This window comes from Wasmannia auropunctata, unplaced genomic scaffold (genome assembly GCF_000956235.1).
Source record: "Wasmannia auropunctata unplaced genomic scaffold, wasmannia.A_1.0 LD336106.1, whole genome shotgun sequence".
Taxonomy (NCBI): Eukaryota; Metazoa; Arthropoda; class Insecta; order Hymenoptera; family Formicidae; genus Wasmannia; species Wasmannia auropunctata.
Genome location: NW_012026784.1, coordinates 8,662,180 through 8,672,593, shown reverse-complemented (window position 1 = coordinate 8,672,593; position 10,414 = coordinate 8,662,180). Strand labels below are relative to the sequence as shown.

Sequence of the window (10,414 nt, the reverse complement as noted above, 5' to 3'; positions counted from 1 at the left end):
TTTCTACTTGCCGCGGGACGTTCCTTCGTCACTCCGTTCTTCCTGCGCTGCAGAAGGAAGACATCACCGCCGATACGATCCGATATTACTGTTATAGATTTTGCGCGACGATGTCGCGCGACTCGCGCTACTTCGCCGGGCGCGACGCGACGCGGCCAACGTAATCGCGATGATCCATCGTCTTAATATCACCCGACGGTCGCGGCGAACCTGAACGGTATAAATTTTCGAGAGTTGCTGCCTAACTATCTCTGCGCGCGGTGATAAAGGACACGGGTATGATAAGTAGGTGAATATTGGCGAGCGCGTTTAATCATATAATCGAAAGTGGAGTGTCGGGGAACGAGTTTTCTCCACAGATTGGATCTTATTCGCGCAGCAATCGAGAATCACGCCCGTAATCAACTACCGACACTCGATCACGAGGACAGTTCGTAGATAGCGGGTTAATAAAGACGTATTGCTAATGTAATCACGCCGTGGATTATAAGCGACGGCATAAATCCTTACCAACTTCATCACGTTTCGCCGTTCAAAGAGATAATAAGCAATTCGATTAAACTCTATCAATTATTGCTTATCACGTGAGTGTTTGAAGTTTACTCAAGCAATCATAATTATATCTTTTGAAATACTCGCAGATAAGGCCTGGGAATGTGAAAACGTCGCTTCTACATTATGTAATATAGAATTATCTCTCTTTCTAATAATTTAGTACTGGATTAACTTTAAGGTTTAAATCAGATTTTATTTAAAAAAATTTTTTCGGCGTAACAATCGCGGTTATTTAAAAAACGACGGCGCATTTTGCGAGCGCGTTGCTGAAAGCCGCATATTCACTCCGAAGTTCGTTTCATTATGCATTTCGCTTACGTTTTCATCCCACGTTTGATAAACGGCGACATAAATCCAACGAGGAGCGTTCGTTAGAACGGATCTTCTTCTATCCACGGGAGGTTGCCCTCTTCATCATCGTTCTCAGGTACAAGCGTAAAAGCGGACGGTAGGGGACGATCGTATATGACTTGTCTGTAGAAGCGAATATAGCAGAACAATCGCGTGGGCGTTACACGATCTCTCGTTATAGAGCTTCTACGATATTCTCATACAGATCGAGTTCTGTCCGCACCTCGAATTCGCGCTCTCACAACTAGCTATTTGTTGATATTAGAAAGCCGCAAGAAAGGTCCGTAAGAAACTGAATAGTAAAATTATAACCTACACACGCGCGTCTTATACTTGAATTCAGAATTCATAAATCGCAATTGAAAATAATTCTGGTTTTGTTAATACCTGCAATGTGGCAATGTATATATAAATATTAAGGGAAAAAATGATTTTGCAATGATTTGATTTTTTTTCCATTTAAATATTATCTCTCTTTGCAGATACAATTAAACTACATGGTATAAACTTTTGAAAATAAGATAAAGATGCTGGAAAAAAATTATATATAACAAATACGCGGATACGAGCAGTTTCGCAATATAGTGTTCTTGTGCGTAAAACCGCAGGTGTGTTCCTTAAACTGATCGATCGATGTAAGTCCCGGTGATGTGACGACGCGCGTCGCACGATGGTAACACGATGAAGAAGAAGAAGAAGTGGGTCAAGCTCCCTCCCCGATCGAGCAAGTTGGACGGCGAGAATTAAAAGCCAGGAACAGGCGGTACCGTTTGTCGTATCCCGCGAGTTTCGCTGTCGTAGCCGACGACGAATTGGTGATGCAAGTTGTCACTACGTTTTTGCGTCTGCACGACGTATATCTGTCAAATCGTCGTCCGTTTTATGCTGAGCACGCGTTTTTCTGTGTTACATTAGACAAACTTGGCTGAGATTTCAACCTAAATGCTCGATAATTATTCTACACAGTTGAATTTAATTGTTGAATCTACATCTTTTCAAAGAAAATTAATAAAACGGATAGAAATATCTTATATGTGTAATTATATTTTGCTCTCCTAATATATTAGTCTATCACGATTCACGATATATCAAAATTTCTTTAACGAGTTTATATTTTTGAATCTGTTATTGAGCTTGGACGATTAAACAAGTGTATCTTATAGAAATTGTTCATTGATAAAGACGCGCCAGATGTTGCTCTATATACATGTATTATGTGGAACAGGCTTAAACTAGCTTGCCTGGCAGATCGAATTTTAATATACGTTTCAGGCAATTAAAGTCATCGTCTAAACGATGTCACCCGCGGCGATTCTTCGTCACGTGTTTTAATGAGAACGGCTACCTGCGACGGCATGTTCAAAACATACGTCAACAAGATTGCCCCGACTCATTTTCTGTGGTATATTAGAGATAATACTAATTATGCTAAACGCAAAAATTTTATTTTCTATCGTATTAAGAATTTTTATGATTATCATGAAAAATATTTTAATTTCTGATAAATTATTTTACATAGTAATTAATAATATAGTTTCATGCTTTGTAACGTTTATATCAAACATTCAACAGTTCATGGAAAAATACTGAGATATTTTATTTATTCTGAAATACTGTTACAATTATACCGAATAATTTTTTACTGATATAAAAAACTTAAGAGAATTAAGAAAATATTGATGTTGTTTTTAATTTATTTAACATTAAATTGAAAAAGTAAGCTTTAAAAGCACAGTTTTAAACTCGAAATAAAAACATTTTAGTAAAAATAATTAATTGTAGAAACTTTTTGCATTACTTATTGTTAGATATGATCAAATAATACTTTAATTCAAATTCTCACATTTTTCAGTATCAATTGTGACTTACGAATACAAAAAGAAATACTTATAATGTTTTTAAATTTATACGTCACTGAATTGACATATTCTCGTAAGTTCATGCAGACATTAATTACTAGCATTAAGACGTTTCTAATCGCATGTCCATCGCAACGCGCGGCGACGTAGAAACATCGGAAGTCGAGTTGTACCACGGTTTACAATTCCGGCGAGTGATAAGCGCAACTTATGTGCCGACTTTGTGGTCACCATCAGGCAACGCGGAGGCCAAGGGCGCGATGTGACACGAGGATTACGTTCCCACGAGAAAGAAGCAGCGTATCGTAGCGCGTGTGTTCGGCTACCTATTAGCAATTATCTGCATACGTGAGTGGTTTTCGGCGTAAGGAGTACATTAGAAACACGGGAGAAAATCTTATGAATTTCCTATTCGAGACATCGTTAATCGTTCCAGCCTCTTTATTTCTATTATTATCGCATGAAACTTCGTATTTGCTTTACCATTGAGTGAAATACTTATTAGTAATTTTCAAATTATCATCGCGTTATTTTTAAAATTCGCATATCACTATATTATATTTGCTATCGAGTTTCTTCAGTCCAGTTCCTTAAACGGTTTTGTTATTTAATTTTAAACGAAATTGTATACTTTTTGAGGTGATAATTGAATGTCTGCTAACTTTCTATAAATTCGGAGATATTTATTTAGGATTTTAAGAATGTCTTAAGTGGAGAATAATATATTTTATAAATAACGATTGAACATTGCAAAACGTAGAAGAAGAAAGAATGCAAGAAAATATTTAATGATTCGTTATTGTGGCATTGTATTCCGTCGTGGATTTAATGGATATCGGAACAGATGTGTCATTTAACTGAATAGGTTTTCTCTACCTGTCTTGTTCTTCGACTCGGTGGCAATGCGGTAAGGAGGGGGCTAAAGATGCTGCGCGGGCGTGGGAATATTATTCCTCCGGGGGCCACTGACCACAGTGTGCAGCGTGAGGCCCACGGGCCTCACTCGAGCCGAGTCACTGGACTCATGCTCTTTCGAGAGTCCTTCGGGCGCAAGTCGCAGAACCATGATACAAATGCGCCTCTGTCAGAACTGCATAAGCGATAGTAGTTGTGTATTGTTTCGAACAAATGAATACATTTTCCGTAAATGATTTCTATGTAGGCTTAAATAAGAGCAGCAACGATGCTGTTTAGATGTTGAAGAAGTTAATCAGTAAATAATCTTAAGTCATTTATTTTTTCAAGATAAACAAGGTTACAAACAAGATTAAAATTAAATTTTTTGAATTGCAATTGTTAAAATGCACACGCAATTTAATTGTACAATAAAAATTAACTTTCCTAGACCTTTATTATTCTAATGAGATAAGAATACAAATTTAATGGTATAATATTAAAAGGTTCTCTCTTTAAAATCAAGGAAGAATACACGTGAGCTATTTTTTGTTAACAGAGTTTAAGAAAGAAAAGCCAATTAACTTGAAAAAATGTTTTGTTCGCCGGACTACTACCGCTAAACTAATTACGGTCAATCCCGTTGCGACTAAATAACGTACACTTGCTATTGATTATACAACGCTATTAATAACGAGAGTTTGAAGTCACGATTAATGAGAATATATTCGGGCTGGACACAAAAGCGACTCCAAGAGGATCAGAGACAAAAGACGGAGGTATATCGGCTCGCCTCGATCGATCCGCGTGTCGCGACCTCGGTGCCCGTGGGGACCCCGGCCCGGCAGGTGCTGGCGGCGGGCCCCCGGTTCCTCTCTCCGGGCCCCCGAGGCTCCTTTCTCGTCCCCACCATCCTCGCGGCGGCGACTCGTTCGGCAGACTCGTTTGATCGCCGCCGCTCACGACTCTCCAGGTACGCCGGGACGATAATTATTATCCTTGCGTAACCGCCCTCGGGGCGAGATATCTGTGTACCCTAGGTGTATGCTCCTGGGAATAAATATGCGTCCCGCTCTTTCTCCCGCTCGTCTTACGGCCCGTTTCCACCGGCGCAGTTTCGATGCCAGCGAAGAAAAATTAAGAGAAACAGCGCGGGACGAAGGGACGGACGGGGGCGGGGAGACGGTGAGATCGCAAAAGCGAGAAGGAACGAACGAAAGGGTAATAGGGGTCAATGGGGGTCAATGGGCGCTTAATTAAAAATTTTTGTTTTAAACTGTTTTAATGTAAACAATGAATTGATTATTAGTATAATATCGCATTCTTGCAATATCGACTTATATGCGTATAAATTAATAAGGTGGTTTTCGAGAGAAATGGTCGATGCTGTAATTCATATTGATTAAAGGATTTTCTACAATTATAAATAGAATTAACTGTGATAAACAATATTCTAACAGTATAATATGTGATTACATAAATAAGTAAATAAATCAATTTGGACTGGAATAATCAATTATTTGTTTTATGAATTTATAAAAACACAGGAAATTGAGGTCATAAAAACATTACATATTTTATACGTGATGCATCTTTTTAATTTGTGATATATTCTCTTACGTGCAAGATATATTTGCACGTTTACACAGACGGCGGTTTCTGCGAACAAACTCGAAAGCGGATTTCAATGCGCGGCAGAAAAAATTAAGAGACGGAAATCGAGAGAGAACGAATGAGAGGGTAATGGGGGTCAAATGATACCTGGCCGAGGAACCATCCGTCTTCGGCCTGCTGGACGCACCTTTCCAAAAAATAAGCATCTTATTCGCTCTTTTTTCTTTTTCAGCGCGATATTATATATGTAAAAAGTCTTTTGATACATGTTTAATTACGTTAAGAGATAAATGATACGGAAGTAATAAAATAATTGTAATAGATGCGATAAAATCTCAATGACTATTCATCGCATAAATACATTGAAAAAAGTGGATGGACATTCTAGTTGAGTTTTATCTCAGTTTCAGGAAGGATATATATTTTTCCGTGAAATTTTATTGAAATCGTCACTGGACTGAATCTTATAGAGTTCGGCTGTTCATGGCGCCAGTGACGCTAGATTTCCCTGCTACGGGCATGCGTCCGATTACCTCTGGCAGTCCGCATTCCGAATCGTTAAGGCGATAATGTATTCGGTCGACGGGCGTATTAAGGATACTTTATTGCTCGGCGCTTAATGCGTGCGCGGCGGTCGGGTGTTCAGCGAAGCGCATCCGCAGGCTCTCGAGTTTCCGCAAGAGCTGGTGGCGGCAGCGAGAGAGATGCGCTGCTCTCCGCGTTCGCCACGAGCACGCGCGCGACCGATAAGCGGCGAAAAATTTTGACGCGTCGTTCCGGGTCGTCGGCCGCGGGACCAGCCGGTTTGAATTATCGGCCGATACGCTATCACGATACGGTATTATATACGGCGAGGTAGGATATACCTCCTGCGGCCCGCGCGCGACTCGTAAATATCGGCCAGTATAATTTATTTATCATTACTTGACAAGCCGACCGCGGCCGTTAATAATTTATCGTAACGCATCAATTGCCGCTTAACATTGGAACAATATGATACCGGCCGATCCCCGTGCGGAAAGCGCTCGCGCGCGCAGCGTGTATCGTTTTGAATTATCGGCTTATCGGTGCGTTATCGGTGCCTGCCGATGCGATCGCTCATCGGGGCCGCTTCCTATTAACGCTGGTGATTGTAAAACATTTATCGCGGTTTGCATCTTGATGATGGCTATTAGCTTGTTAAAATCTTTTTGCGGTGAATTATATCTTGCTCATGCATTACACGGTACTTGAATTCTAAAACATTTTGATTGAAAAAAGGAACTGATATATACTAACAAGGTAATTAAATTTTTTAAATACCACGATATTAAAATGTTTGAAGATATCGGCTATTTTATCGGACAGACAGCTATTTCGTTATCATTTTTCCATATCTAATTAATAATTAAGATAATTAATACTTAAGCCAAAAGATAATTAATTAATTTTTATTACATGTATATAATCGCTATCTTTCTGTAAGTTCATTTATATCGCAGTTAAATTTTTATATTTTATTTTAGAACATTAAAAAGTTTGGGTTTTTATGTCATTAAGTCCGAGGGGATCGCGTTAGAAAAGTCAACAAATCTTTCACGACAACCTAACATTACGACGTTAAGACACCGCGTTACCGTTCCGGAACAAAAAGCGCTAAACTGCTAATCGCGTAATTGTCCAGTTGGCAAGAGGATACGCTCCCGCCTCGTCCTCCAGGAATCACGCGGGGCACGCGAACGAAAGGAAGTGACCTACCGCATGTACGGATAATAAAAAGCGTTTGCACCCGTAAATACACGGGGCCGCTCCCCTCTTGTGCTCGTTCCGGGCATACCGGGAGCAGGGCCGTAAATTTATCAGCCGGCCATCAGCCATCGTAAGCAGCGGATAATGCGCCATGCACAGAGGCTCTTGCGTGCGCGTATATATACCGACGCGTAATTGAGCATATACGCGTCGCGAGCGTTTTCTCTGTATAGAAGATGAAGACTAGAGAGCTGATGGTTCGAAGCCTTTCGGCTATGAAAGTAGTAAATATCGCTACAGGAATTTCTAGGCAATAACTTGTTGATTATCCCTAAACGACTTAATTAGACATTAGTTCCTAAGTTATTAAAGTAGATTAATTTTCCAAGTTTAACGAGCGTCGGGCAGATTGTCACCAGTTATACTGAACAAAAGGATCACGCGATTTCAAAGTGCCGTTTTATGAAAAAGTGAAATATCATTAGCCGGAGTGAGTAATTCAGGTCGCGTAACGACGACCGGCATTCTTGTGGTGTTATTTGCCATCGGTGATCATAATTTCGCGGATCACTCCCGTCACGAATTGCACGTCGCTCGACTAAACGCGCGCGTGAATGCGGATGGATAATGCGAACCCGTTTCTCTCTCGGAGCCTCGGGCGTTACATTTAGATAGAAGGGACTGCCGCGTAGAGAGCCGCCACTTCCCTCTGCGGTTTTTCATATCGATCGCTTTGATAAATTCTACGGCTGCACTCTTACCGCATCGTTTGCATACAATGGCGCTTTTCATAGCCTCGGTCTCCGCCGCTCTCCTCGCCGGAGATTTAATTAGGACGCGACGAATTATCATACATGTTTTCACAGATTATCGTCTCACATTCCCACAATACGAGCTAATGGCTTCTTCTTCCTCGTGACACGCACTGGGGATCGATGGATTGTTCATGATCTGCGATCTTCGATCGTATTGGATCGAGGCACAGAAGCACGTTGTTAAAGTCGATAAGCAATTTTCAAGCCGGCTGCACGGTGATTGAAAAGCCCGTTGTTCATCAAATTTTTAGCTCGGAGTAAATGGTGCGTAGAAATAATTGCTTCTCTATACGTAATAGCTCTATATGTACCTGTAAAGCGACTGCGAGATATTTCTTCAATTGTGCAATCGGCGTACACAGTAAAGTAACTGTGTTTATAGAGATGATTCTCTTCGTAAGAGATAAAAATATCAACTCGTTCGCACTGTTTGTTTACTTTTATTACGGTGCCCATCCAACATTCTCTCACGATTCCGCATTCAGAGGGATGACTGATCCGCACAGTCATTTAAGCTTAGACGAACTCAATGGATCTGAACTCAATACACTGCAAATACTCACGTATGGTATATTTGCACATATCACACATTCCTATGCGCTCTCATAAATGATGGTAGCGTAATGAAGTTAAGAAAAAGCCGAAGCAAAGCATAATTTCAGAACAAGAGAATAAAGAATATCTTGTTATATGATACAGAATGTGCTAAATAAAAAAAATTGAACGTAAAGTTTTATATTAAATTAAAAAAAGGATTTACAAATTTCGATGTTCTTTAATCATGATTTTGTTTTTCATTACATTAACGTGCTATTTTGACATTCCTATATGTATACACACATACTTTTTTCTGGGAAGCAAAATGTCATTATTAACAATATTGTATTTTTCTTGCATCGGATATTTCTTTCTTCTATTAGTTTTTAATCAATAAAACCTCTACTTGATAAATATAAATACTATCGTAAAATGCGTACGCACTTTGACCATTGACTTTGGTTCACACAATAAAAAGGCAAAGGTCTTGAAGGGGGGGAGTTAAAACACAATCGCAAATCCGAATAGGGGCCATAGGGCTGGCAATAAATACGCTTCCGCGTTTCGTGGGCTGTTCGTAGCTATTGACAAGAACCATAAACTGCGCGCGTACCTCCGGCGACACGTACGACGTCAGGAAGGAAGAGAGAGAAAAGGGAGAGACAGCGCGAAAGAGAATAAGAGGAGGAGATAATACGAGACAGCCACATGCGGGAGCCAAGCTTCTATCCTCGATAATGCGAGCCGTTCGATGCCTCGGGCCTTGTGTTTGCGATAGGAGGCCATTCAAGGCTACCAGTTTCCTTCTCGAGTCGCCTTAGATCTCGATCCTTGCCGCGGGAACATCGATAGGAACGTCTTGATCGCGTAGTACAATATTGTTCCGGCGGTACAATATTGCGCGCAACAATACGATGCGAATAGTCGATATCCTATAACGTAAACGAGATGTTTCTCAGACGTACGAGTAGTAGACGATTGTAAAAAGTCAATATACTATGAAGCAACGATGAGAATGAACGATAACATGATAAAATGTTAAGCTTACGAACGTTTTATTGAATATATTAGTGTAGCTGCATCCATTAGAATTTTTATCAGTTTGAGAAAGGTTGCTCTACTTACATTGTGAGAAAGATATAATATAGTAGGCTCTTTTTCTTTTAAAAATCATAATTCTGTGGAGTACGAATGGCTCTGTGTGCGAGCACATTGATTCGTAATTGGCGGTTCTGAGTTCGAGTCTTCACCTCATGTCTGCCTCGATTTTATGAGGTTAATTAGAAATGTAATTTATAACCGCTCTTTTCTATACATGATTACTGTGATAATTTGACATTCTAATGATGATAAAAAAATTAGTATTATAGAATTATAGATTAAATTTAAAAGAATTAAGTGTGTCAAAGGCTCTTAAGAATAAAGATTCAATTAAAAGGATAAGCGTTATTGAGCCAACGCAGGATGACTTTGCTTATAAATCTATAATCTTAATGTTATTCCAAATATACACAAAGTCATCCTGCGTTGGCTCAATAATGTTTGTCCTTCTGTTTGAATTAGAGATTATTATATCAATGATGTACGGGCCGTCAATTATTTTTTTTTGCGATCCGCCGGCTAATAGAAAATATAAAATAATTTTCTCTATTTTATGCAAACTATCCAAATAATAACATTATGCCATTCGCAAGTCTTGATTTTGAAAATAATCTATGCAGTTTTTATTCGTTTTTCTAAATATTATACATAAGTCTTGTAGAGCAACTTACAAGCAACTGTTTAAAACTTGAACTAAGTTCGGTATTATTTTTACACGAAGTGTACAGTCTGTATACAACGGGCATTAAAGTGTCCACTAATGCGTTCAATCGAATTCGCTATAAAAAAAGTATGTTAAATCGATAGTCATATATTAATATGTTTGATGCCTCTTTCCGTGATGCTGATTCTCTCGCTACTTTGTTGTCATTGCATATTTTGACAGTTATGCGTATTTAGGTTAATAGTGTAATGATAAATATAGTAAAAAGGAAAAAAGTATTAAATAACGCGTGTCTG

The 10,414-nt window shown here is 39.3% G+C and overlaps 1 long non-coding RNA gene across 1 annotated transcript; it reads left to right on the top strand.

Annotated features, from left to right (window-relative positions):
• Nucleotides 1-844: 844 nt before the first annotated feature.
• Nucleotides 845-1,932, top strand: LOC105455918. The gene is made up of 2 exons (XR_975178.1): nt 845-982; nt 1,515-1,932. It is a non-coding gene; the product is annotated as an uncharacterized LOC105455918 (long non-coding RNA).
• The last annotated feature ends 8,482 nt before the right edge of the window (nt 1,933-10,414 follow it).